The sequence below is a fragment of the Ochotona curzoniae genome, unplaced genomic scaffold, assembly GCF_017591425.1.
Source record: "Ochotona curzoniae isolate NIBS_2020 unplaced genomic scaffold, NIBS_Ocur_1.0 scaffold_2453, whole genome shotgun sequence".
In the NCBI taxonomy this organism is placed as follows: domain Eukaryota; kingdom Metazoa; phylum Chordata; class Mammalia; order Lagomorpha; family Ochotonidae; genus Ochotona; species Ochotona curzoniae.
The window spans coordinates 32,944,517-32,971,387 of record NW_024467094.1 but is presented as its reverse complement, the minus strand read 5'-3'; the positions used below and the strand labels follow the sequence as shown (position 1 = coordinate 32,971,387).

General features: G+C 50.5%; 1 pseudogene; it reads right to left on the bottom strand.

Moving 5' to 3' along the window:
* Window positions 1-13,988: 13,988 nt before the first annotated feature.
* Window positions 13,989-26,005, bottom strand: LOC121170386 (annotated as a pseudogene).
* Window positions 26,006-26,871: the final 866 nt, after the last annotated feature.

Genomic DNA, 26,871 nt, shown 5'->3' with positions numbered 1-26,871 from the left:
CACCCTAAATGCTCCTGTTGTACACCCAGTTTTTGGTTTTTTTTTTTCCCTGCTTCCGGAGCAGGGTTGGAGGAGATAATTAGGACATGGATAGTCCTGGAGTCACTTCACTCACACCCCACCCACTCGGAGAGCTCCCCAACAAAGGCCGTGCTGCAGGCAAGGAGGGGCATAAGTGTCAGCAAAACAGTGAGGTTAGTGAGGTTGCATCTTGCCAGAGAGAGAGAGAGAGAGAAAGAGTGTGTGTGTGTACAGGCTTGGAACAGTTCTGAGCTGTAGAAACAGCAGGGCTCCCGTAGTGGGCCATTCATCAAGCCAATGCCTGTCCCTCTAGACGCAAGTCTCCGGTTGCCAGAGGGAGAGCAGGTCAGAGGGAATCCAGCCTGCTCTCCCTCTCCCTCCTTGCTTGCCTTATTCTTGAGGCTACAAAGCTTGCTTTTACCTTAGCAGGTCCAAAGTGGAAAGCGAGGGCAGCGCCAGGGTTGTGTGAGTCCGGGGATGACTCTGGCCCTGGATCTGGGACAGCAGGATGCCTGTGGCTGGCTCCTAAACCCTGTGCCACTTCAGCCTCCTCGCTCACTCGGAGGTCCCCAAGGCCTCGTCAGGTCAGATCTGCAGCCTGGCCTTTGGTCCTGCCTTCTCCTCCCTAACCACCAGGCTCTACCTGACACGGTGGCAGTAACTACCTTGAACTGTTGGCTCCGATGTTACTCAGGTCCGCTCTACTCTTCTTCCTCCTTCCATGGTCATATGATACTGGCCCCCAGTGGGGCATCAGGTGGATAGCCAGACCTGTTCTGCCCCCACACTTGCCTGTTGGGGAACTGAATCTCCAACATCCCCTGCTGTCTTACAGGCTCTGAGCCTGACAACTTGGAGTCCTCTTAGAAGCTTCGTCATGCTCTGTATGTAGTGACCCATTGGGACCTCTATGTATTTTCATTTATGTGTTTGAAAGAGAGACAGATACAGGGAGGGAGGGAGAGAGCGAGCTCCCATCTGCTAGTTACTATCTCAAACCCTTGCAGTGCATTCACTAGGTCTGGGCCAGAGGAAGTTGAGTATCACATAGCCCTGGTCTCCCGTGAGGGTGGCAGAAACTCAACTGCTCGAGTCTGCTGCGCTGCCTTCCAGAAGCTATTTAAATTGGAAGCTGGAGTGGTGGGTGGGGTGAGCCGGAACTCAAAGCCTGGTGCTCTAATGGTGGATATGGAGTCCTCCTTGGCTTTTTAACCACAGGGCTAGACACCTGTGCCCTTCCCTGCATTTTTGACTCTTGTTGCTGACCAGTCCCTCGCTCTATCTCCATGAGACCCTTCATTATCCAATGGTTTCCTTCTCTTCTCCTCACTCCCCAGGCCAAGCCCTTCTGTAGGAACTTGCAAAGGAGCCGACACAGGACACAGTCCTTTAACTTGCCTTCTAGGGACTATTCAGTGGTTCCTCCATTGCCTACAGAATGAAGTTCAAACTCAAGTTCATACACAATCAAACCCCTGCTTATATCCTTAGTCTTATGCCTTGGTCAGTCCCCACATCCCAGATATTCAAAATGGGGTTGGGTCTCTCAAACATGCCCTGAGTTTTCTTTGTTGCTCCAGCAAAATCCTTTTTCCAAACTCCATCTGTCCAGATTCTGACCATATTTCAAGGTCAAGCTAATAAAACCTTTCCAACTCACTGGCTCACACCCCTCATTCAATGTGAGGGCTCCTTTGAATCTGATGGTTCCAAGCCACTTAATGGTTCTGAACTTGGGCCACCAGCTGATCACTTATAAACCCTGCAGTGCTGTTCTCTTGCCCCTTCTTTTGGCTTTTATCCCAAGCTCTGGGCACCAGCAAGGCCCCCAGAACAGAACCTGCTTGCATATCTGTTGCCCCGTGTGGGAGATCATTCTGGTGGCTAAGCTTCCTGACTTTGCCTTTGACTCTGGCTCTCTTCCCAACCAAGTCCGGCCATCAATGCTTGAGTCTGAGTGTCCTCTTGTATCTTACCTGGCCTGATGGGACATGAGATACTGTGATGCAATCTCTGGGCTATGGCTGGAACATCTTCGGTTTGCCACCTCTGGACTGTGACAAGAACCCTCCAAGAAGCACATGGCGGCGGCAGGTGCTCTTTTTGACAGCAGCCCCAGGCCTGGGAGGGAGACCATCTTTAGCTCATCTGTCCATACCTGTAGCCACATGAGGGACCCACCTGAAGACCCAACTCACAGAACTCAGCCTAGACGCCAACTCACAAAACTGTGAATAAAAGAAGTACGATTGTTTCTTTTAACATTTTTAAAAAATGATTTACTTATTTATTTATTTATTTATTTGGAAAGTCAGATTTACCGAGAGAAGGAGAGACAGAGAGAAAGATCTTTTGTCTGTTGATTCACTCACTAAGTGGCCACAATCCAGAGCTGAGCCAATCCAAAGCCAGGAGCCAGGAGCTTCTTCTAAGTCTCCCATGCAGGTGCAGGGTCCCAAGGCTTTGGGCTGTCCTCGACTGCTTTTCCAGGTCACAGGCAGAGAGCTGGATGGGAAGTGGAGCAGCCAGGATACGAACAAGAGCCCACATGGGATTCTGGCGCATGCAAGGTGAGGACTTTAGCCACTAGGCTATTGGGCCTTCTTTCAACATTTTTAAAAAAGATTAGTTTGTTTTTATTGCAAAATCAGATACATATGTAGAGGAGGAGAGACAGAAGAAGATCCCCTGTCCGATGATTCACTCCCCAAGTGACTGTAACGGCCGGTGCTGAGCCAATCCAAAGCCACGAGCTCTTCCGGGTCTCCCACATGTGTGTCTGGTACCAAGGCTTTGGGCCGTCCTCAACTGCTTCCCCAAGCCACAAGCAGGGAGCTGGATGGGAAACGGGGCTGCCAGGATTAGAACCGGTGCCCATATGGGATCTCGGAGCGTTCACGGCAAGGACTTTAGCCATTAGGCCACCACACAGGGCCCTTAGTATTTTTTAAAATTTATTTTTACTTTTACTTGAATGATTGAGCAACAGAGAGAGAGAGAATCTTAATCTACTGGTTCAATCCCCAAGTACCCATATCAGCTAGATCCGGGCCAGGCTGAAGCCAGGAGCCTGGAACCAGGACCTGAATCAGCATCACCAGCTTGCTCCCAGGATGCACATTAGCAGGAAATTGGATCACAAGTGGAAGAGCTAGGGCTTGAGTCAGGCACTGCAAGATGATATACAGGCATCCCCCAAGCAAACATCTTAATTTCTGAACCCAATGCATACCCCTAGGGCAGTTTCTTCCATAGAAACCCAGTAGACATTGGTTAGTTAACATCTAGAGACTAACAAGCATTTGATGAGCATTTACTGCATAACAGGGACTAGTTTGAGAAAATGAAGTGGAGTAGCTCATTTACTTCAGTCCAGATGCTGAGGCTGACTTTATGGACATTGGTTTATCAATGAGGAAGGTGAGAGACAGAGAGGCTGGATAACTTGCCCAAGGTCACCTCTGCGGGACCCGGTCCCCATCACCTGCCCTCAGAAGCCGCCCTGTCAGATGCTGGGATGCTGCCTCAGCAGAAACGTTCGGCCTCCCCAGCATTCCTCCCATCCATACACCAGATCTGCACTGTCAGGGGGTGCTGTTCCCAGCCTGTGCCACAACCCTCCCATGCTCTGTCCTCATGGGTCCACCTCCCAGCTCTGTACCCTGCCCCCAAGGCTGTGCCTGGAACCGATCTGCTGCCCGGCCAACGTCCACCTGCCAGAAACCCTCCAGCGCCAACTTTGGCCGGATCACCTGGGCAGGTGGTGCAGGTCTGCTCTGGAAGGGAAAGGCTTGGCCTCCGCGTGGCAGACCTGCCCTTTGGCCTCCTTTCTCAACTTGACCTGGGCAGCCAGGGGGAGTCCTCACTCAGAATCTTTGGACTTCTTTAGATCTCGCCTGCTGAGGCAGTCATAGATGAAAAGTTTTGTTTTTTTTTTTTTTCCCCCAAGAGCACAAATTGCTTCCATGTAGCTGAGCAGCTGTGAGAGGGCACGGGTCCATTCTTGTCTAGTGTGTGTCCGTTTACCTGCCCTTGTCCATTGGGCATTCATTGTGTGTTTGCGTACCTGCTCTGGTTCATCGTGTGCTTTTAGGATGTCACTTGCCAGGGATCAGGTGCTAAGTGCTTCTTCACCTGCAGTGAAAAAGCAAGAGGAAGTGGTGAGTTATCATACTAGAAAGATCTGAATTCAATCCCATCCAGCCAGGTGATTTTGGGCAAGTTACCTAATCTGAGTTTTTAGCTTCCTCATTTATAAAACAGAATTGAAAATAACTATGCAAAGATTGTCAAAAATATAATAAAAATGGAAAGAGTAAAAAAAAAAAAGAAAAAACAGAATTGATAATATCCATCTCTAAGGTTGCCATGAGGATTAAATGAACTGACAGGTGGCTGACACCCAGCCCGAGCTGTCTGCAAGTCTCCTGACTTCTTCCTTTAGTGGGAGAACGGAAACAAACATCACCTCTGTGGTCCAGATGGAGCGCATCACCTAAAGGCTTGTGTGTTGGCCCCAGGTCATTGGCAGCTCTGCCTTGGCAGAGACTGCTGGAGCTTTAGTGATTCCGAGTTTGCGCTCACGAGAGAGGATTTTTACAAAAGCTGGAGCCTGACTCCTGAATCCCTCTTTGCCTTTCTGTCTGGTGACAGAATCTTTCCCTCTCTCACAGGTCTCTGCCACCTGCCAGAGCCGACCTGATACCTGTGCCATGGCCTTGAACCTTCAGAACTACAAGAAATATCAGCCTCTTTAGAAGGTTATCTGGCACCAGGGCTTTCATTACACTCATGGGAAACTGACTGGACACATTGGCATTCCTTGAGGTCCTCGAAGAAGGGCAAGTCCCCATTGTGTTCTGGCTCACAGCAGCAACGTCAAGGAGTGTGGAAGACATGCAATGAGAAGTGTAGCCATGTGCCACCCTTGGATGAACTGTGCATGTTTGGATGAACCCAGGAAGCAGGATTAGAGGGTCTGGGGGAAGATGAAGAAGCCTTCAAAAAGGGAAATAAGGCAGGTGGGGAGCCAGGTTGGTTCCCACAGCCAGGAGCCATCAGAGAGATTTTCTTACTTTAGTGGTAAGCTGGGTAGTGGGCTCCAAGCATCTGCCTAGCCTTTTCTGGAATGATGCTCAGGGCACAAATGCCAGAACTGATGTCACAGACAAATCAACAAAGATCTCAGTGTTGCATAGACAGCCCTGAATCTCTCTGTCTTGCCATCTGACTAAGACAGATGTGATGACGAGAGGGGACTTTGCTGGCACTTTCAGAAGCCAGTCAATGTGGGGACCCCGTATGGATCTCAGTGTCTTCAGATGGTTCCTTTGGATCACAGCAGGTGAAGCTGTGGGACCTTACAGTGTCAGCCAAGCCTTCCGTAACTTAAAGGGTTTGGAGTGATTCAAGCATGTAATCCTTTTTCCAGATGAGGAAGTGTGGCTCAGAAGGGACAGGCACCTCCTCAAGGCCATGGAGTTCCACAGGTTGGGCTAAGATGGCCCCAAGTCCCTTTTTGTTCTTGTTACTCTGCAGTGTGTGGTTACTGTCCAGTTCAAGGTCCAATGGGTCATTTTATCACTTGATAGTAAGTTACAAATGATTAGTGTACTATTAACCTGATAGAGTATCTTTCTTTGGATTTTAAGATGTATTTGTTTTGTTTTGTTTTGTTTTTGATCCATTCTACTAATCTGACATTTGATTGATGAGTTTAAGCCATTTACATTCAGGGTTAATATGAATGGGTGGTAATTTGGTCTTGTAATTTTAGCAGTGGGTTAATTGATTTAGTCCTCTGTTATTTTGCTGGGATGTTCTCTACATTTGCTTTTCATTTTGGTGGGTGCTATTCCTCTTCTCTGTCAAGAGAACATCTTTAAGTATCATGTATAGGGCAGGTTTGGAAGAGGCAAATTCTTTTAACTTTTCTTTACTGTGGAAGAATTTTATTTCATTTTCAAAGGCAAAGGAAACCCACCTACAGGAGACACATCTTACCAACAAAGATCAGTGGAACATTTTTGTTAGTCTCATCTCTTCAAAACACTCTCTTCTCATTAAATTATTAACTGAGTCATAGATCATAATACTGTAGCATCATTTTCTTCAAGAGGGTTCTTGATTTTCATTTCCATTAGTCATTCAGTAACATGTTATTTAACTTCAAGATGTTGTTAATTTCTTTTTCTTCCTGTTGTTAATTTTGTTTTGTGGCTTTTCATTTAAGAGGATGAATAGTAACTGTGTAATGGAGACTATATCATGTCCAGATCTGAGGATACAATGTAGTACACATCTCTACTTCCAGGCTAAAGATAGACTCCCAATGAAACTGCTTACTATGTCTTGACAATAGGATGCTGGACTCTCTGCCATTGTCCATGCCCACAATGATGGACATATGACTGTATGAAGAACTATACAATAGTAATGATATAGGAGAACTCAGTGAGTGGGGAGGGAACTGGGGAGGGGATACGAGAAATCCCAGGGCCTATGGAACTATATCATAAAATGATGATAATAATAATAATAATAAAAATAAAATAAAGAAGGTGTATTTGTTTATTCGAATGGAGAAGAGAGAGAGGAAGAGAGCATTCATTCACTCGCCAGATGCCTGCAGCAGCTTGGATGGGGCCAATCCAAAGCCAGGAGTCCAGAACTCCACCCGGGTTTCCCACGTGGGTGCCAGAGACCAATAGGAGCTGTCATCTTCTGCCTCCCACGCACATCAGCAGGAAGCCAGATGGGAAGCTCAATCCCAGGCACTCTGATAGGGATGCACATATCCCAAACAGCAATCTAACCTGCTTGTGCCACAATGCCTGCTGGGATGCAGTCTATTATCCATGAAAATTCATCTTTTGGGGGCTGGCATCATGATGCAGGGGATTAAGCCACTGCTTGCAATGCTAGCATCCCATATGAGCACTGGTGTGAGTCCTGGTTGCTCAACTTCCTGTCCAGCTTCCTGCTAATGAAAGTAATAGAACATGATCCAAGGGCCAGGCCAATGACTCAGTAGCTAAATTCTCTCCTTGTATGTGCTGGGGTTCCATATGGGCACTGGTTCATACCCCAGCTGCTCCACTTCCCATCTAGTTCCCTGCTAACAACCTGGGAAAGCTATGTAGAGGACGGCCCAAAGCCTTGGGACCCTGTACTACGTGGGAGACCTGGAAGAAGCTCCTGGCTTCTGGTTTTGTGTCAGCTCAGCTCCAGCCATTGCAGCCACTGGGGAGCGAACCAGCAGACAGAAGATTTTTCTCTGTAAATCTGCCTTTCAATAAAAATAAACAGTCTTAAAGAAAAAATTATCAAAATGCTTGACACTCATGTGGGAGACCCAGATTTAGCTCCAGGCTTGGAATTCCTCTATCTGTGTAGCTCTGTATTTCAAATACATCAACAAATCTTTTCTTAAAAATTACTTTTTGCGAGCCAGCCCTGTGGTGTTACCAGGCTAACCCTCTGCCTGCAACTCCAGCCTTCCATATGGCTGCTGGTTTAGGCCATGGGCACCTTCACTTCTGCTCCAGTTCCTTGCTAATGACTTGGGAAGGCAGCAGAGGAATCTTTGGGTCCCTGCGGCCATGTGAGAGACTTGGCTCCTGGCTCTTTGCACCTGCCTTTCGATTGGCCCAACTTCTGCGGTTGCAGCCATCTGGGGAGTGAACCAATACATGGAAGATCTTTCTGTCTCTCTCTCTCTCTCTCTCTCCCTCTTTTTCTGTAACTCTACCTTTCAAATATAAATAAACAAATAAATAAATAGCTAATAAAGGAATAATGGGTCCGGCATGGTAGCCTTGTATGTGCCAGGATACCATATGGGTGTTGGTTCATATCCCAGCTGTTCCACTTCCCATCCAGCTCCCTGCTTGTGGCCTGGGAAGGCAAGAGGATGGCCCTGCACCTGTGTGGGAGACCCAGAAGAAACTCCTGGCTTCTGGCTTCAGATTGGCACAGCTCTGGCCATTGTGGCCACTTGGGGAATGAATCAGCAGACAGAAGAACTTTCTGTCTCTCCTCTCTCTGTAAATTTGATTCACTAATAACAATAAATCTTTTTTTGTAAGTTTGAGAATAAAAAAAATAACATTATCCCATTCTCCTAGAGGGATGGGTTTCAATTTTTAGTAAAAAATGACCATTTGGGGTATTACAGACATGCCTTTGGACTGAGCTCGCCTCACTTGGCTAAGGCATCCCTCGCATACAGACTGACACCGTGCTGGGAAACAGAGGTGCTGGGAGGACACTTGGTGATTTTTCCCTGAAGTCAGCAGAACTTTCTGTGCATTTCTCGTGATTTGACTCATCGGTGTTAACAGATCATGTCAGATGTTCCTATGACATCCAAGGCCCAAGTCAGCCTGGTCCCCCTCGTGACCTGCCTGTCTGCCAACCACCCACCAAGGTCAGGCCCCCCGAGCACTCATGGGACCATGAGCCTTCCCACTCAGGTCGCAGCCAGGAAAGTTCTTCCACTTTGTTCACTGCTTGATCCACTTCAATGCATTCTTCATGTCACATGTCAATTTCACATGCCCAGCAATAAAGTGAACACAGAAACTGACAATATTGGCTGATGTCAGAGGCCACTGGGGGCACTGACTGTTATTGGAAAGTCAGATTTACAGAGAGGAAGATCTTCCATCCGATGATTCACTCCCCAAGCAGCAGTAACAGCTGGAGCTATGCTCATCTGAAACCAGAAGCCTAGAGGTTCCTCTGGGTCTCCCATGTCAGTGCAGGGTCCCAAGGCTTTGGGCTGTCCTTGATTGCCTTCCCAGGACACAAGCAGAGAGCTGGATGGGAGCCAGGGCTGCCAGGATATGAACCAGCGTCCAATGGGATCCTGGCGGGTGCAAGGCAAGGGGAGCCTTAACTGATAGGCTACTGCACCAAGCGCTGGCCTAACTTTTTGTTTTTATTATATTTAAATGATTTATTTATGTATTCTAAAGGCAGTTACAGGGAGATAGGGAAAGATGGAGAGATCTTCCATCTGCTGGCTTACTCTCCACATGGCTGCAATGGCTAGGCCTGTACCAGGCTGAAACCTGGAGCCAGGAGCTTAACCCAGGTCTCCCACATGGGTGCAGGGACCCAAATACTTTGCCATCTTCCACTGTTTTCCCAGGCACATTAACAGGGAGCTGGATGGGAAGTGTAGCAGCCAGGACTTGAGCCAGCACCCATATGGGATGCCAGCATTACAGGCAGCTGATAAACCCACTGCACTATGGGCTTAAGAGCACATGAGCTTAATACTTGTCTCAGCCTCTGCTGATACACACTCAGAGAGGCAGTGGTGACGGCTCAAGTAACTGAGTCCCCGCTACCATGTGGGAAACCTGATTTGCCTAAGTTCAGCACTAGCTGTTAGGAGCTTTCGGGGAAACAGAAACAAACTCTCTTGATCTGTCTCTGTTTCTCTCTCTCTTTGGGTCTCTGTCAAATAAATAAACAGATATCTAGATGAAACATAACTTACTGAGCATTAGGTCACAAGCCATGCACACACCCAATTACGGTGTATGCTTTAAAGGCTGGCGATTGCTTCAGTGGTTAAGACGCAGTAGGATGCCGACATCCTATTTCTGAATGCCCGGCTCAACTTCCGGCTCTGCCTCTGATCCAGTTCCCTGCTCAGGTGCCTCCTGTGAGCCAGCAGGTGATGGTCCAAGTATTTGAGTCTCTGTCGCCCACATGAGATCCAAGTTGAATTGGTTGCAGATGGCAGGCACTTGGGGAAATGAACCAGCGGATAAAAAGATCTCTGCCTGCTTGCCTGTCTCCATCTGGTTCTCCATCTTTTTTTTTTTTTTAAGATTTATTTTTAAATTATTATTGGAAAGTCAGATTTACGGAGAGAAGGAGAGACAGAAAAAGAGGCAGAAAGATCTGTTGGTTCACTCCCCAAGTGGCCGCAGCAATCAGAGCTGAGCTGATTTGAAGTCAGGTGCAGGGTTCCAAGGCTTTGGGCTGTCCTAGACTGCTTTCCCAGGCCACAGACAGGGAGCTGCATGGGAAGTGGAGCAGCCGGGACGCGAATCGGCACCCATATGGGATCCTGGCATGTGCACGGTGAGGACTTTAGTCACTAGGCTATTATGCCAGACCCTATTTCTTCACCTTATAAGTAAAATAAAAATATAGATACATACATACAGACATCAACGCGGCCATGCAGCCATCTCCAGATACAAATCCTTTTGTTTCTTCAGGATTTTGAACATGTGAGTGTATTGCCTTTTCCAAATAAGTCAATGGATACGACCACACACGTCTACACACCCGATTGTCACTTCCTCTCTGACCCCCTCCCAGGAATTCAGGTGATGATAGATGGTTTCCATTCTGGGCTTTAATTGTCTTCATTGTTCTTTTTGAATGATTTATTCAGAGAGAGAGATGGATCTTGTATCCATTAGCTCACTCCTGAAATGCCTGCAACAGCTCGGATTTGGCCAGACTGAAGCCAGCAGCCCGGAGCTCTGTCTGTACCTCCTGTGTGAGTGGCGGGACCCCCAGAGCTTGAATTACTAACTTCCTGCTCCCCAGCATGCTCTTCAACAGGAAGCAAGTGTTGGAGGCAGGCACTCTGACAGGAGACTTAACAAGCGAGGATTGTGAACCACCTGCCTCCCAGGCTTCGGACAAGGAACCACCTGTGCCTTCCAGCAAGGACCGCCTTGGGGGTGTCTTCTGGAGAGGGCACCCGGAGCAGCGGCTGTGTCCTCTGACCTGCCTGGGGAGCCCCATGCTCGCCGTCGTTGTTGTCTGTCGGCAGGAGAGTTACAGTCCCAGCCTGGGACGGAGGTCCCTAACTCCGCCTCCATGAGATGGGTCCCCGACAGCAGCCATGTCCACACAGCATGTCCATGGGACCCAGGTGTCCTTGACAGGGCAGGAAGGCTCAAGAAGTCAAGGCAAGAGAGTTGTCAGGGCTGAGAGAGTGAAGCTGCCACACACGTGCGACGGTGGCTCTGAGCGTGATGGGGCCGGCAGTGCCTGGTGCTGGGGCTCGGCCTCCACCCTGCCCGGCTGCAGTTCTGTCCACAGATGCGTGCTGCTGTGAGTCATCCTCGGAGAGCCTGTGGGCCAGCACCTGGTCCCTACCAGCTGACGCACTGACTTACAGGTCCAGGCAGTTCTCAGGGTGTGCCCAGGGTCCACCTGGTCTGAGCTCCCATTTGTGATTTCCTTCCTGGTCACAGCAGGGTGAGGCCCCCAATCTCTACACCCTGAATTCTTCTCTTGCCATACGCTACCCCACAAGTACCCTGCCCCTGGGAGGGCTGGCAGGTGGTAGACTCGACATCCTGCATTGATGGGAAACCACCCTCTGAATCTTGGCCTGGAGGTCCCACCCCATCTGAATGTGACCACCCCACCTGAGTGTGACCACGCTGTCTGAATGTGACCACCCCACCTGAGTGTGACCACGCTGTCTGGCTTGGCTGCTCCCTAGAACGCTGGGCTGTTGACCCTCTCCTCTCCTCTCCCAAATCCTTACTGGAAAACAGCCCAGTTTTCATTCATGCCCGAAGTCCACTCTCTAGAGGCTGCTGCCTGGAGCAGGCCCATCTGCAGGCCCTCCCTGCGCGGGCAGCTCCCACCCGTGGCTTGAGCCCCTGACGCCTTTTGGTCTCCACCTTCAATGACCATCGAGTCACTTCTGTTGGCTGCAGAAGTCAGAGGTCACTATCATCCCAGCCCTGGGAACGAATGCAGGACCCTCCATACCTGCCCTAGCTGTTGCTGTCACTTTGTCACATGACCTACCTGCCCCCACCCCCCGTCCCCCAGTGCTCAGACCTGGGTCCATGTAAACGACAGGAACTTGGAAGAAAATTGTTAGGCAGTGTAGACAGATGACAAGATGATGGGAGGGAGGTTTTTGGCCATGACACAGGATCAGGTGAAGAAGGCTGTCCCCAGACCACCTCTCCGAGGGGCTGTCCTTGCAAATGGTCCAGTGGCCTCAGCCCAACACACAGAGAGGCCCCCAGGACTCAGAGGGAAGAGGCAGGAAACGGAAGCTGTGGTAGCAGGAGAATAGGGAGGAAGAAAGCGGCAAGAAGGGCTTAGCCAAGCTGAGAGCCAAGGTGGCCAGGGTGGCTGCTTCCCCAGAGGTGGCCAGGAACTGTTCAAAACTGTCCCTGAACAGTGACAGAAATTGTATCAGGGCCTGACACTGTAGCCTAGCAGCTAAAATCCTTGCCTTGCATGTGCCAGGATCCCATATGGCTGCCGGTTCATATCCCAGCAGCCCCGCTTCCCATCCAACCCCCTGCTTGTGGCCTGAGAGAGCAGCCAAGGACGGCCCAAAGCCTTGGGACCCTGCACCTGTGTGGGAGACCTGGAAGAAGCTCCTGTCTCCTGACTTCAGATCAGCTCAGCTCCAACTGTTGTGCCTACTTGGGGAGTGAATCAACAGACGGAAGCTCTTCTTCTCTGTCTCTCCTCCTCTCTATGTATCCGACTTTCCAATAAAAATGAATAAATCTTTATACAAAATTGTATAAGAGGCAGAGAGAGGGAGATCTTCCATCTGCTGGTTCTGTCCTCTCAAATGCCTGCAAGAAACCTAGGCTGGGCTAGGCCAAAACCAGGCACTGTGAATGCCACCCTGCCTTCTTCGACTGTGGCAGGAGCCCAGCTAGTTGAGCCATCACTGTCACCTCCTCCCAGGAGGCTGGAGTCTGGAGCCCAAGATGGAACTCAGATACTCAGAGCTGTGATACAGGCCTCATGACTGACAGCCAGAATTACCACAAAACCCAACAGGTCCACTACCAGGTGTATATGCAAGGGAAATAAAAACATAAGTCGTTACAAAAACTTTACTTGTTTCTTTGTGTGTGTGTGTTTCAAAATTTCATTTATTGGAGTTGACACCATAGCATAGTATATTAAGCCTCTGCCCATAGCATCAGCATCCCATACAGGCACCTATTCTGTCTCTCTGAATTTCTAGCGAAATAAAAGCTAAAATAGCAAAGGCCAAACATTATACTTATGAATATATATTACACTAAGCAAAATAAATGAATCATAGGAGCTGGCAGTGGGTGGAAGCGCAGTAGGTTGGGCTGTTGCCTCTGATGTGGGCTTCCCATAGGGGTGTCAGTTCAGTCCTGCTTGCTCTGCTTCTGATCCAGCTCCCTGCTAATGTGCCTGGGAAAGCAGCGGGGGATGCCACCCGTGTGGGAGACTGGATAGAGATTCTGGCTTCTGGTTTTGGCCTGGCCCAGCCCTGGCTGTTGTGGCCAATTGGTAAGTTAATCAGTAGATAGAAGATCTCTCTCCCCCTTTTTCTCTCTCTGTCAATCTCACTTTTTATCACTCTGCCTTGCAACTAGTTTTAAAATAAATCAATCACAAAAGATCACATATTACATGCATCTATTTATGTGTATTTTCCAAAATGTAGGCCAATCCAAAGTAACAAAAAGTAAATTAGGTGAGGGAAGAGGGCAGACCACTGATAGGTATGAGTTTGTTTTTTTTTTTCTTCCTGTGATAGAATGTTCTGGAGTGAAACAGTGGCAATAGTTGCACAAATTTGCAAATGTACAGGAGCACACTATGTGACACATTTTAAAATGATATCTTTATGAGGTATGAACTATGTCTCACTGGAAACAAAATGAAAACAGAAAAAGGAAAATGGGGTCTCACCCGGGCTGCCTCTGCAAGCTCCTGTTGGCCCTTCCTGCCCTCCGGGGGTGGGAACTGAGCACGGTGGGCACAGCAAGACCCAGGTACCCCCAGGAGTCCTGGGCTCTGCACGCTCTGCATGGCCCTGGCAGGAAGCAGATGCCAGGGAGAGAGACCATGGGAGACAGGAAGGGACCGCCAGCCAGAGAAAACGGGGCCAGGCGCCTCAGCCCAGCCTCCACTGCTGCCTCGGCCCTCACAGCCCAACCGCATTTCCCAGAAACCCCCTAGTTGTGAGTGAAGCCCCCGTGGGTGAAGGCAGGGAGCTCGGGGGCACAGGCCGCGACCTGGGGCAGGCAGGCCAGGGGGTTGACGGCACAGGCCTCAGCATCCTGGTCCTCCTGGAAGTAAACCGAGTCTGCCGAGTAGAAGGAGGGGTCCTCGTCAAAGAAGTTGTAGGATCGGAGGAAGAAGCCCACGCCGTTGGCCACGGTCACCGTGTTGGGAATGTCCTCGGCATGTGGAATGTGCAGAAAGCCAGCGGTCACCCAGGCCACCAAGTCCTGGTGGGGAAAGGAGGAAAAGGATCCTGGGGTCTGGTGGCACTGGGGCGTGACTAGGGGTAAAACGGGAGACTCCCCTCAGCTTGCTTTCTCAACGACTTTCCGAGGAGGCTTGGGAAACTGTAAAGGGGCTGATGTTTGAGCCTCGGCCTCCCTGTCCCATCCCTTGCTCCTTCCTCCCTCCCCGGCTTGGTGCACTGACCTGCCCCACAATCTTCTCGTTATTGATAAAGTCAGTGAAGTCCAGGGTAGGTGTCCAGGGGTCATTCAAGTTGTAGATGCTGCTGCTGGGCTCTGCCTCCTTCCGCCGAGTCACAGCCAGCTGGTACCTAGGAAGACACCAGCTAAGCACGCCCAGTCATGAACCTGTCCACCTGCCCAAAGCTGTCCTGACAAGGTGTGATGGGGTGCAGCCACTGACGGCTCACACCCACTTGTCAGGTTAACTGAAACCAGCTCCAGAGGCTTCTCCTGTGCACCCTACCCTTCCTGCTTTTCGCACCATTCAAGTCAACTGACAGCGCAGAAATGGCTCCAGAGGCTCTGTACATCTGGTCTCTCCTGCCTCCTACTATACCAGAATAGATTAACTACAAGAAAACTTTGGGCTCTGGTAGTTCTCTTTCTGCTTCCTGAACATGGAAACCTGGTTTGCTCTGCGTGGCCCTCAGTCTGATTGGAGGATAAGAACCTAAAAGCCCCTGACTTATGCTGTACAGTGCAGTGGGGCTCCTGGAGCACAGTGGGCACTGCAGTCACCAAGCTTGGGCAATAAAAACTCCTAACATCCTACACCTGCGTCCAGTGTGATCTCTGACGCTCCTCAACAGAGGGAGTACAGCGAAAGTCTCGGAGTATGGAGTCTGTTATTCTCTGTCCAGTTCTCGGTCTCTCCCCTCAACCCTGAAGAATTCCTACATTTGCTCAATATTTTGTGTCTTCATATCATCTGACTCATTAGTCAGATTTGAAGTAGTAATGTCCCTTATCATCTGTCCACATCTGTCCTCCAGATACTTGATTTTGAGCCTGGACCTTGGATCTTCATGCATCAACGTGGCCTGATTCATAATCTCAGTCAAGTTCAGTCCATCAGATGCTTAGATTTTATTTTTATTTTGGGGGGGGTTAAAAGGTAAACTTATTTGGGTGCTAAAAGTTTCAAAAGCCATGCATAATTTTTCTTCATACACATTTCCACAAACTTTTTGGAAGATTTCTTATGTGCATGCATTTCATGCATTTCAAATTTTCTTTTTTCTTTCTTTTTTTGCATCAAAGGAAGCTGATTTTTAACTCCATTTTCTTTGTTTATTTTGTTTTGTTTCCAAATTCTGTATTTCTTCTTGTCTCTGGGGGAAAGGGAGAGATAAAGGAGGAAGCCACACCCCCAAATGTCCCAGTACCCAGGGATGGGGAACTGCCATCCGACATCAATCCAGGGTCCCAATGTGGTGCATATTCCAAGTGGTGTGGATAGTTCTGAAATGCTGTCTATTTCGCCAGTCCAAGGGTGAGGCAACCCTCCCAAAGCCCACTGGCTGACATGGCCGACCTCAAGTCTCCATTCACCCAGCAAAAAATTGACAGATTTTTGCTGTCATTGTTTGCTGGGGTAGTTGTCCAATTTGCTCTGTTCTCCTTCCTCTGCTATGGTACCGTATGGGCTGCCATATTCTTGTGCATCAGGGTCTGTGCCCACTGCTCTGCCTTTTTCACTCGCAGGCAGGCCAAAAAACCAGGGCCAGGTGACCTGAGCCCTGTCCCTGAGGTTCAGCACCCACCTTGCAGGTAGGCCCTAGGACCTAGGACCCAGAACAGACAACCTGAACCCCACCGGATCCCCTGCCCCGGGACTCATGAACCCAGCATCCACTGCTCAGGGAGGCCAAGAGACCAGGACCAGGCGACTCAAGCCCCGTTGGATCCCCTACACCTGGGGACTCATGAACCTGGCACCCACCTCACAGGAGGGCCTCAGGACCTGGGAGATGCCTGGATTTTACAAAGTAGTCCATCCAATCTGTGTATCTCTTACCCCCTGCCTTTTTTCCTTCCAACTTTTCTATTGATTCTCTGAAATTTACAAGCAGGTTGGAAGAACTGTCAACACTCGCATACGCATGTCCTAGAGGTCACCATGAACATGTTCTTCTTCATATTGCACCTCCCACCCGTCCTAGAGGCGCTAAAGACTGTGGTCTCAGCAGAGGACGTGTGTTTATGTGTACCTGCACCTGTGAGAAGCAACTCAGTGTGGGTGCCACCCCTCCCTACCCCTCCCTCCTTGACACCCTCTTCTCACCTCCCCCAGCTGAAAGCTCTCTCCAACAGGCTGTCCCGGGGCAGCAGCTCGCCAGAAAAGCTGAGTATCTGGATGCGGTAGCCCTTGGGGTGGCCCCATTTGTTGCTGTGGTTGCTGGCCAGGTACACATAACGAGGGGTGCCACCGCCCAGCGGGAAGGCAGCCTGATCTTCCGTGGCCAGCAGTTTCCGTGTCACCTGCAGCTTCTGCATCTGGTGCTCAGGGTACCAGGGCACAGGCGAGGGCACAAAGGCCATGTCGTCAGCCCAGACGTAGTTCTTCAGCCCTGGAGAGGGGAAGGCTGGTCAGGCAGCGGTCCTGGGTGGAGTTCCCCCCCCCACGGGTCCACAGAGCGTCCCTGGGGAACTAGAGTGGCCCTGCTTCCCCCTCGCAGGACCCTTCCTCCAGATACTTGGAGAAGGTATTTGCCATGATGTCAGTCAACTCTATGTAAAACTTCTGGAAGCTTTGTGCCTGGTCCTCCCACAACCCTCCCCACTCTGAGGGACTGCACCAGCAGGCAGTGGGCTCAAGATGGGATTCCTTTTGGTATGAAGAGGGTCTCTGCCCTCATCATCTCATGCCTGTGGCATCGCCAGAACTGCGTCATCATGAAAACAAGACTCCCACGTAGTCAGCCCAGGAGCTGTGCATATGTAGAAAGCTGGGTGCTTCTACTGCTGCTTGTGTTTCTGCCACCACCTTGGGGAGAAGAGTCTACGGTCATCCTGACTTCATGGATGGAACAACTGAGAGATTTTAAACAATATACCTTGGGAGCAGGGGTTGTGCCACGGGGGTTGAGTCATGGCTTGGGATATTTGCATTCCCTACTGAAATGCCTGCGTTCCAATCCTGGCTCCATTTCCTATTCCAGCTTCTTGCTAATGTGCAGCCTGGGAAGCAACAATGATGGCTCAAGTGCTGGGGTTCCCATCTCCTAAGTGACAAGCTAACACGGAGTGACAGGCTCCTAGCTTTGGCCTGGCCCACCTCTAGCTATTGTAGACTTTTAGGGACTGAACCAGTAGATGGAAGATTTATCTCTCTCTCAATCTATCTCTCAATTTCTGTGTGTGTGTGTGTGTGTGTGTGTGTGTGTGTGTGTGTGTGTATTTCCTAAAGACAAAAACAATGTGCCTGGGCTGGCCCAGAAGGATGCACAGTAAGCATGGTGGTGGCACTTGACACCAGGGTCTTGTCCGTCTTTCGTTACCCCTACTTACCAGCATACAGTTGAGGCAGCCTAGATCCCATCACACAAGGACAGCAGACGTAGGGGACAGAGAAAAGAGCATCACACCCTGAGCCCCAAAGTGCTACAGCTTGGAATTCTCTCCCATAGCTTCTTTGCTTGTTTTTAAAATGTTTTTGGCAGGCATTAAAAACAGACATGGAGGGAGAGCACCTCTCTAATGGCTTACTTCCCAAATGCCCACAGTAATCAGGGCTGGATCAGGGCCAAACCAGGAGCTGGGAACTCCACGGTCTTCCATGGATGGCAGGTAACCAAATACTTGGGTTGTTATCTGCCGTATCCCAGGGTGCGTATTACTTAGAAGCTGGAATTAGAGAGAAAGTCAGGACTTGAACCCAGGCCTTCCAATATGGGGATGCAAACCTCTTAGCCCTTGTGCAAATGCTTGTCCTTTTTTAAAATTTTTACTTATTTGCTGAATTTTTTTCTCCCTGTTGTTAGGAATGTGTCAGAGAGGGCTGGGAGTAGTGCCAAAAGAACAGTACGTTCTCTGAATATTTGGAATTTTGAATGGTTTTATTGGAGTCTAGCTAGGATCCATATTAGGAATTGTCTTATGTGACCTGAGACCAAGGAGCAGCAGGTCAGGACATGCTGGCACGCTCTGTGCACTTTCCAGGGATTCGAGGCCAGCGGGGGCTGCCGCCATAGACACTGGGCTTCCTTTGCAGATTCGGTGCTCCTGATCTCCACCCCAGGGCTTTCACGTGAGGTGACAAACACTGGGTACATGACCTTTCTGTTCTAGTCACACAAGTAGGTTCCTGGGACACATGACAACAAGAGTGGGTATTTCTGAAGAGTTCATCATGCCAGGTGTGACTTAAAGTATACTAAAGGTGTCATCATGTGGACACAGAAATTAAAAATAGATGTGGATATGTCGGTTAGAATATTGAGTGCCATATGTGAAAACGGAGAGCAGAACAGATTGGACAACTCCCCGGGCCAAGCTTTGGTAGTAAGCATCTGGATGAGTGGATTCACTAGGGTGGAGTCATCAGCCGACGGGCCTTGGCAGGGGGCAGGGATTTGCTTAACCTTGGAGCAGCAAAGCCAACTACGTCTTGGAACTATCAAAACTATTGGAGCGATACTGTCAGAATATTCTCCGCATCAGGGTTTCTAAGACAACATCAAGTGGACACTCCCAGCCCTGGGTACTGATGTCATTTGGCAGCTGGGAGAGGCCTCCTCCCCCACATTCGCCCTCCCACCCCCAAACAGGAGAAAAGGGAGAAAAGGAAAATTGAAAGTATTTCTCCCACCCACCTTCTCCCATGTCTTGACCCTCCACACCCTATTCAGTGGTCCTTGTGGGCCTACATTCTTGTCAACTATGTAAACAACATCAAAAATAAAATAAAATTAAAAGAAAAAAAAAAAGATAAAAAGGTTTGACCATGGGGAGTGAGCCAGTGGATAGAGGTTTCTCTCTATCTCTGTGTTGGCTCTGCCTTTCAAAAAGATGAAACTAAATAAACCAGTATGTATTAGCATATAGCTAGAGTTGGGCACTCCAATATTGGATAAGGATGTCCTAGGCAGCAACCTCACACTGGCTTTTTTTTTTTTAAGATTTATTTATTTTTATTGGAAAGTCAGATATACAGAGAGGAGAAGAGACAGAGAGGAAGATCTTCCATCTGATGATTCACTGCCTAAGTGGCTGCAATGGCTGGAGCTGAGCCAATCCAAAGCCAGGAGCTTCTTCCAGGTCTCCCACATGTGGGTGCAGGGTCCCAAGGCTTTGGGCAGTCCTCTACTGCTTTCCCAGGCCACAGGCAGGTAGCTGGATGGGAAGCAGGGCTGCCAGGATTAGAACTGGCACCCATATGGGATCCTGGGCGTGCAAGGCGAGGACTTTAAAACCACTACGCTATCGCGCCAGGACCTCTTACAGTGGCTTCTAATGCCTGCCCCCCTGTGAGGTTTTAGAGTTCATTTCCCCATGTCTGGTGGCTGGAGCCAGAGGGAGGCAGGGCTGAAGCTAGGACCGAGGTCCAAACTTCCTCCATAGCAAGGCCATCTCTGCCACCCTCCAGAGTCTACATGGTCAGGACACAGGAGTCAGGAGTTCCCGGGTTCAGCCTTTGCAGCCATTTGGGGAATGAACTAGGGAATGAAAGAGCTCTCACTCTGTCCCTCCTTCTTGCTCTGTAAGTCTATCTTTCCAATAAAAGCAAAAGAATCGTTAAAATAAATAGACAAGTGGCATTATTAACCCTCACCACAGCCCTATGAAGGGGGCCCTATCATATGATTTCCTACACCTGAATAAGCTGCAGGACAGAGATTCCACCTAAACATGCTTCCTGCACGTCCTTCCAGGGCTCTCTGGGCAGTCTCGGCTTCTGCATTAACGCCAGCGCTCCTAGAGCAACGTGATGGTTTCTTTTGCTACGCTGCCTTGTGGAGCACCTGGCCTGCTATGTGGATTCAGCGTACACACACTGCTGGCTTGCCTCATGTTGCTATGTGGCACAATGCAAGCACAGTGTGATCCCGTGTGGGTGGCGGAAACCAAAATACATACACCAGCTTACTGTCTTCGTCCACAGCACATAGTAAGGAGAGCTTCATAGTTAAAAAGCAATGTTTAAAAGTGTGAAAGCATGGCTGAGTAATATAAAAATGTTTTTTAATCAAAGGCAATAATCACATTAGCTATACCGAAAGAAATTTATCTGTGCATAAATTTATCTGAGCATAGTTAACTTTTTTTCAAGCATTTAAATACATCTTTTGTAAGTTTTTTTTTTTAAAGGTGGATTGAGGGAAAAAAAGTATGAAAGCATGTTGGACTTTATAAAGAAATTATTTTCATGGTGTGTTTAAAAATTTATTTACTACTTAATTGAAAGGCAGATAATCCAGAAAAAGTAGGAGAAACGGAGAGAAAGTCTTCTAACCACTGTTTCACTTCCCCCAAAAGGCTGCAATAGTTGAATTGGGCCAGGCTGAACCAAGCCAAGAGTGTATTTGAGATTTCCCATGTGGATACAGGGGCCCAAACATTTGCGCCATTCTCCATTGCCTTCCCAGGTACTTCAGTAGGGAGCTGGATCAGAAAAGCAGCAGCTGGAATTTGAACCAGCACACATAAGGGATTACGGACTGTGGGCAGCAGCTTAACCTGTAACGCCCACAGTGTCAGTCACCCTCGTTTGTTTTAAATACAGGAGCATAAACAAGCTCCAAGAGTGTAAACCTCAGACCTGACGCAGTAACTTAATAAAAGTCCTCACCTTGCATGTGCCAGAATTCCACGTGGGCACCGGTTCTAATCCCGTCAGCCCTGCTTCAGATCCACACCCCTGCTTGTGGCCTGGGAAAGCAGTCAAGGATGGACCAAAGCATTGAACCCTACAGCTGCACGGCTCCTGGCTTTGGAACAGCTCAGCTCTGGCCATTGCGGCCAATTGAGGACTGAATTAGTGGACAGAGAATCTTTCTCTCTGTACCTCCTTCTCGCTGTATATCTACTTTTTCAGTAGAAATACATAAATCTTTTAAAAAAAAGAAGTGCAAACCCGAGATATGACATTGACATGTAATTCATACACTTTTTCTTTTTTAATGGCTCGATGAACATTTTTAAAGCCAGGCATGAAGGCTTCAGCCCATTCTTCTAGAAACCTAGGCACTCCCAGGAGGACTCACCTGCTACATCCAGATCCACCTTGTAGTGGGCTCTGTGGGTGTGGACAGTGCCCAGCGTGTGAGGCCCGACTCGGTTCCCAAACCCTTGGTAAGCACCAAAGAGGAAGGACGAGCTGATGTAGCCTGTGGCATGGAACTTGACCTCCACAGCCCCATTGGGGTGGAACATCATGTCCCACACATAGTCGTAGTTGAGCAAGGTGGACACAGATCTAAAGACCAGCACCGTCTCCACAAGACCACCAAAGTAGTAAGACAGAAGATCTGAGTGATGCCGTCTCAAGGGGAGGCCCTGATTCTGTTCAAACACACAGAAGGCATCGCGCACTGTCTTGGGCGTCTGGGACTCCAGAAGGAAGTGCCAGTCCACGTAGGTGGCCAGGTAGGGGCAGTCCACCCCGCAGGTCAGGGGCATGGAGAAGTGGCCCAAGCCAAAGCCGCCGTCTGTGTATCGACTTTGGAGAGCAGCAGGGGAATTGCCCCCATAAATGGTCAGGGCCTCCTGGACGCTGACTTCATAGGCTACTCGCTCGCCTCAGAAGCGGATGTCAAAGATCCTCGGGCCACTGAAGGCTCCCAGGCCAAAGGAGAAAGTCCACAGGGAGGAGGCCACGCGAGTCCCCTGCACACTGTAGCGAGGACCCTGGGGGTGGAACTGCAGAGGTGGGGCCGGGCCTGGGGGCACCTGGGACTTCAGGGACCACAACCCACCTGTGCCATTGTTAGGGATCAGCACCACATTCACCATGCCGGCCTCAAACTGCTCCTCCAGCTGGGCCAGACTCTCATAGTAGCGGCCTTGATAGAATACCTTCTGGATGTACCAGTGGGCAGGGTTCAGCGCCTTGTGGTTGACCAGAAGCTCCAAGCCCACAGGGTTCAGGTAAAACCCAGCCCCTGAGATGTTGTAGTAGAGGCCAAACCAGGTGGTCCGGTCCCCAGATCGCAGCCCACGAGGAGCAGCCGTCAACAAAGCGAGGTTGCGTCCCCCAGAAGTATAGAAGCAGCAGTGGTGCAGCAGGCCAGCAGCCCGGGGCAGCTCTCTGTCGAACAGCATGTTTTCTATCTCCAGGTACTCTCGGGCCAGCACAGGGCGCCGGTGGTAAGGCAGGGGGCCCCCGTGCCGCTCCACTGTCACATCCCGCACATAGCTGGGTCGGGGCAGAGGCCCCACCACCAGCTCACTCACGTTGGGCTGGGCCTGGGCACCAAAGAAGACAATGGCCAGTGCCTCACGGGTCGGTGGGGGGCCTCCTCTGTCCAGGTGAGCCAGGGCCGCAGCCTTGGGGGGCAGCTGCAACTCCACCGAGAACACGCAGTTGTCTGAGGGCTGGGCCTGGGCCGCGTCCACCAGCCCTGGCCCCAGCTGCTGCCTCAGAAAGCTCATGACAGCTGTCAGCTCATCTGGGCTCAGGTCTGTGAAGAGCTGGCTCCGGTCGGGGTGTGGCCAGGTCTGGGCGCTGGGAGCCCGCAAGGGACACCAGGCCAGGCTTGCATTCTGTCTGATTTATGTCCTCACTCCCAGGGCTATTTTCACTCACTCCTGCCATGGGAACACTGAAGAGGAGCAAAGCTAGGAAGGCAGCCATTGCCAGTGTGCCTGGCTGGCGGACGTGGGACAGATGCGTGAACAAGCCCCAGGGCCAAGTGCCTCCCTCCGCCTGGCTCTGCCTGTCTGTGCAGTGCTGCTGGAACAGCAGCCTCAGCACAGAGGTTGGCAGGGGCTAGGGGTCAGGCAGGACGCAGGAGGAGGGGCTGAGGCAGGGAAATGGACTTTGGGTGGCTGTGGAAGCCTCCATCTCAAATCAAACAAGTCCCCCGGGGTTCCCAGTTGGGTCACCAAGTGGGAGGAGCGGTGGATTCTTTGTCTTGGCCACAGAGCTGTCCTCACAGCTCGCCTACCCACACCCCTGCAGTCGGCACCTTGCTTCCTATCCCGCTGTGCCACACACCCTGCGAGCTCTGCTCATGAGTTTGTTGCTTTCTGCGGTGCCAGTGACCGAATCAGCCAGCACCTTTTCTGAAGCAAGGGAGCTGGGGGCTGCAAGCCTGAGTCAGTGCAGCGTCAGGGAGGCCCTGAGCGCTCAGAAGTCCCTGGAAGTAAACATAGCAGGGGGTGTAGGACAGGGCAGAGGCAGGGGAGGAAGGGCAGAAGGCAAATGTGATCAGATGTCTTTGGGGAGCAGGACTGACAGGCCAGGTGGGACATCAAGGAAAGACAGAGCCATAGGCACTGGAGTTGAATCAGAAGCCCCCAGCCCCCTGCTCCAGGGACCCCTCTTCTAACACGGCAGTGGTGTAAAGGGCGAAGCTGGTAGCTGGGAGACCGTCTTCCACGTCCTGAGGGGAATTGGGATGGACAGAAGGTTCCAGCAAGGGACATGCTTCCCTCAGGCATGTGGGAGAACCCTCTCCCACCTGGCTTGGGGAGAACATCCCGTGGCCACTCCCCAGAGGAGATCCCGGGGCCCAGCTGAGGAGCCCCAGCCCACTGCCCTAAGTGGGTGAAACACATGCCACCAAGGCCTGGAGCTGTGATACAGGCAGGGGTCAGCCCGGCTGGAGGGAGGTGGGCACAGGTCTGGGGCTGGCCGTGGAGGATCAGGGCCCATTTGGTCCATAGCAAAAGCAAGGAGACCCTCATGGGAGGTCATGGGGCTCGTGGAAACCCTGGGCAAACAGGCAGGGCACTCAGTTGGAAGGGCTGGGCATCCTGCCAGGTTTATAGGCTGCACTTCTGTTTGAGTCTCCGGTTCTGTCACATGTGCTCTCTCTCTCTCTCTCTTTTTCTAGTAAGCCAACAATTTATTGTAGGATCAGCAGTGAGAAGAATTTTCTTTTTACTTATTTCTTTTTTATTTAAAAATATTGATGTATTTTTGGTAAAAAGATAGTTTTGCTCTTGAAGCTGTGAACGGGGAGTGGGGCTCCTTGTGGGGCTATGCGAGGGCATGGCCCCCTGACCCTGGCTGGAGTTTCTCTTTTTTTTTTTAATTTTTATTTTTTGATGATTTTTACAAAGTTGATTAGGATGATAAGGGTCAAGGGCTACAGGAAGGTGGGTGAGATCATCATTTCCACATTCTTTTTTTCCTTCCTGCATCTGGGGGAAGAGAGATGATACAGGGAGAAGCCACACCCAGCCTCCCAAACGCCTCTGCACCCTGGGATGGAGGACAGCCACCCCACACCACTCTAGGGTCCCCAGTGTGGAGCATACTCTGAGGGTCCTGCTCATCTCATGAGCTTTTAATACTTCAACAGTTCTGAATTACTGCTAATCTCACCACTCCAAGCACAATGAAATCTCTCCAGAATCCACTAGTTGACATAGTCCACTTTGGAGTCTCCATTTGCCCAGATATTCACTGCCAACTCTTGGCTGGGGTAGTTGATCAGTTTGCTCTGTCCTCTGTCTTCTGTCGTGGTACCAAGTGTTCTCTGCAGACTTCAGTGTACTGCCATATCCTGCATGTGCCCCTGGACATGCTGTTCACTGCTCTAAGCCACTGAGGAAGCCCAGCTCTGACACATGCAGTCCACAGTCAGACCATGGAACCTGCAATTCTCTCCATGGTTGGGATTCTGAGTCCAGCGATTCAGTTGGGGGATCCTCAAAGAAACTTCATCCGAAGTGATCCTAGACTTGATTCTTGTGTGTGCTTGCTAATGCAGGGTCTGGTACAGTCTGTTGCCCCAGTCAGCTTATGCACACGCTGGTGATTGCAACTGCTGGGTCAGTTGTCTCCAACCCTGTCTTCTACCCAAACCAATGGGTGTTGCAGTCCAACCTGATCTTGCCCACCATACACTCAGCCTTCACATACACCAGTGGGAGCAGCGACCTAGTCTGAGTAACCCACAATAGCTTCCACCAATCCCGCCCTCCTGCCCTGATTCCCGTGTTTGCCAGTATATATAGTAGACTGGTCCAGTCTGCCCCACATCCATTCAACTCTCATACAAGTTAATGGGCACTGAAGCCTAGTTCAACCCAACCAGCCCCACTATCCAGCCCACATATGTGCCAATGGGTGCCACACTCTGTCTAGCCTGCCTGCCCTAGTTTTGGTTGTCATGTTCATCAGTCAGAGTGGCAACCCAAGAGGGAGGTGCCCACTGTTCCCTTACTGGTCCCACTCCCACTCTCAGATCTTGCACTCTCCAGGTGATTCTGCAGTTTACCTTAACAGAATTTGCCCCCTGTGCCAGCATCTGCCAGCTGAAGCTGCAGCAAAGCCCAGCCAGCCCACACCCACTCTGACTTACGCATGCCCAAGAAGGAACAGTCAACCCAGCCTGGCTTTCCCTGATCCAGCTCACATGAGGCCAACAGATGCTATAGCCCTGCCTATCCTGATCTGTCCCCATCCCAACCCATGCTCTCCAGTGGGAGTGGTGGTCCAACAGGGGAGCTTTCCACATCTCCCCTACCGGCTTGTCCCCTTCCCCTCTGGGTCTCAAATGTGCTGGTTGGGCGCTGCAGCCAGTCTGGCATGCCCTGCCTCACCTCATCATTTGCCAGTGGCTATTGCACCCTGGCCAGGCCCACCCTGCCCTCAATTCCAGCTCACACTGGTGGGACTATACCCTAGCCTAGCCCATCCGGCACACAGTCCTGACCCTTATGTGAACTGGGTTGTGTTGTGACCCAACCTGGCCCAAACTTCACTCCATCCTGGCGCTCAGATTCAACAGTGGGTGATATGAACTGACCCAGCCTGGTTCGCCCCCAGCCTGTGCCAGATATATGCCGGTGGATACCATTCCCTGGCCTGGTCTGGGCTGCTCCTTATCATGGTTCTTGTGTTCACTTGCAGGGACTGTGACAGAGCTCTTAGGTACTGTTACCTAAGCTCTTCCATAAGAACCTCTCCCAATGTCAGATCTCACACCCATTGGTGGATTCATGGGCCAAGCTCTACTTAGTCTGCCTCCTGTCCTAGCAGAAACAGTGGCCTTTCCTGATTAACCTTCACCTGTTCTGGTTTTTACTGTTGGGTGTTACAGCCTGGCTGGAATTTCAACACAGCAGCCCCTCCCCCCCTGGTGCAGGTCAGCCCACCACCCCCATCCCTGGCTTGGGGAGCAGGACACAGCATCTCTTTTGCTCACCTGCAGAATCTCTGTGGGAAGGGGACTACAAAGAATATTTTTGGTTTAATAGATTCTGGAAGCATTTGAGATGGCGTGTGGTAAATAAGAAGTGTCCTGGGCATTCTTGTCCCCCCTCATGGTGGACACTGCCCTAATGGTCCTGCAGCACCCTCCAGGGAGACCCTCCAGAGGACAGTCAAGGTCAGTTGGAGGACAGAAATGGACGGGGCTAGAGGAAAATGGGTGCAGGCCAGCCTTGGGAGGAAAGATTAGTGAGAACTCCC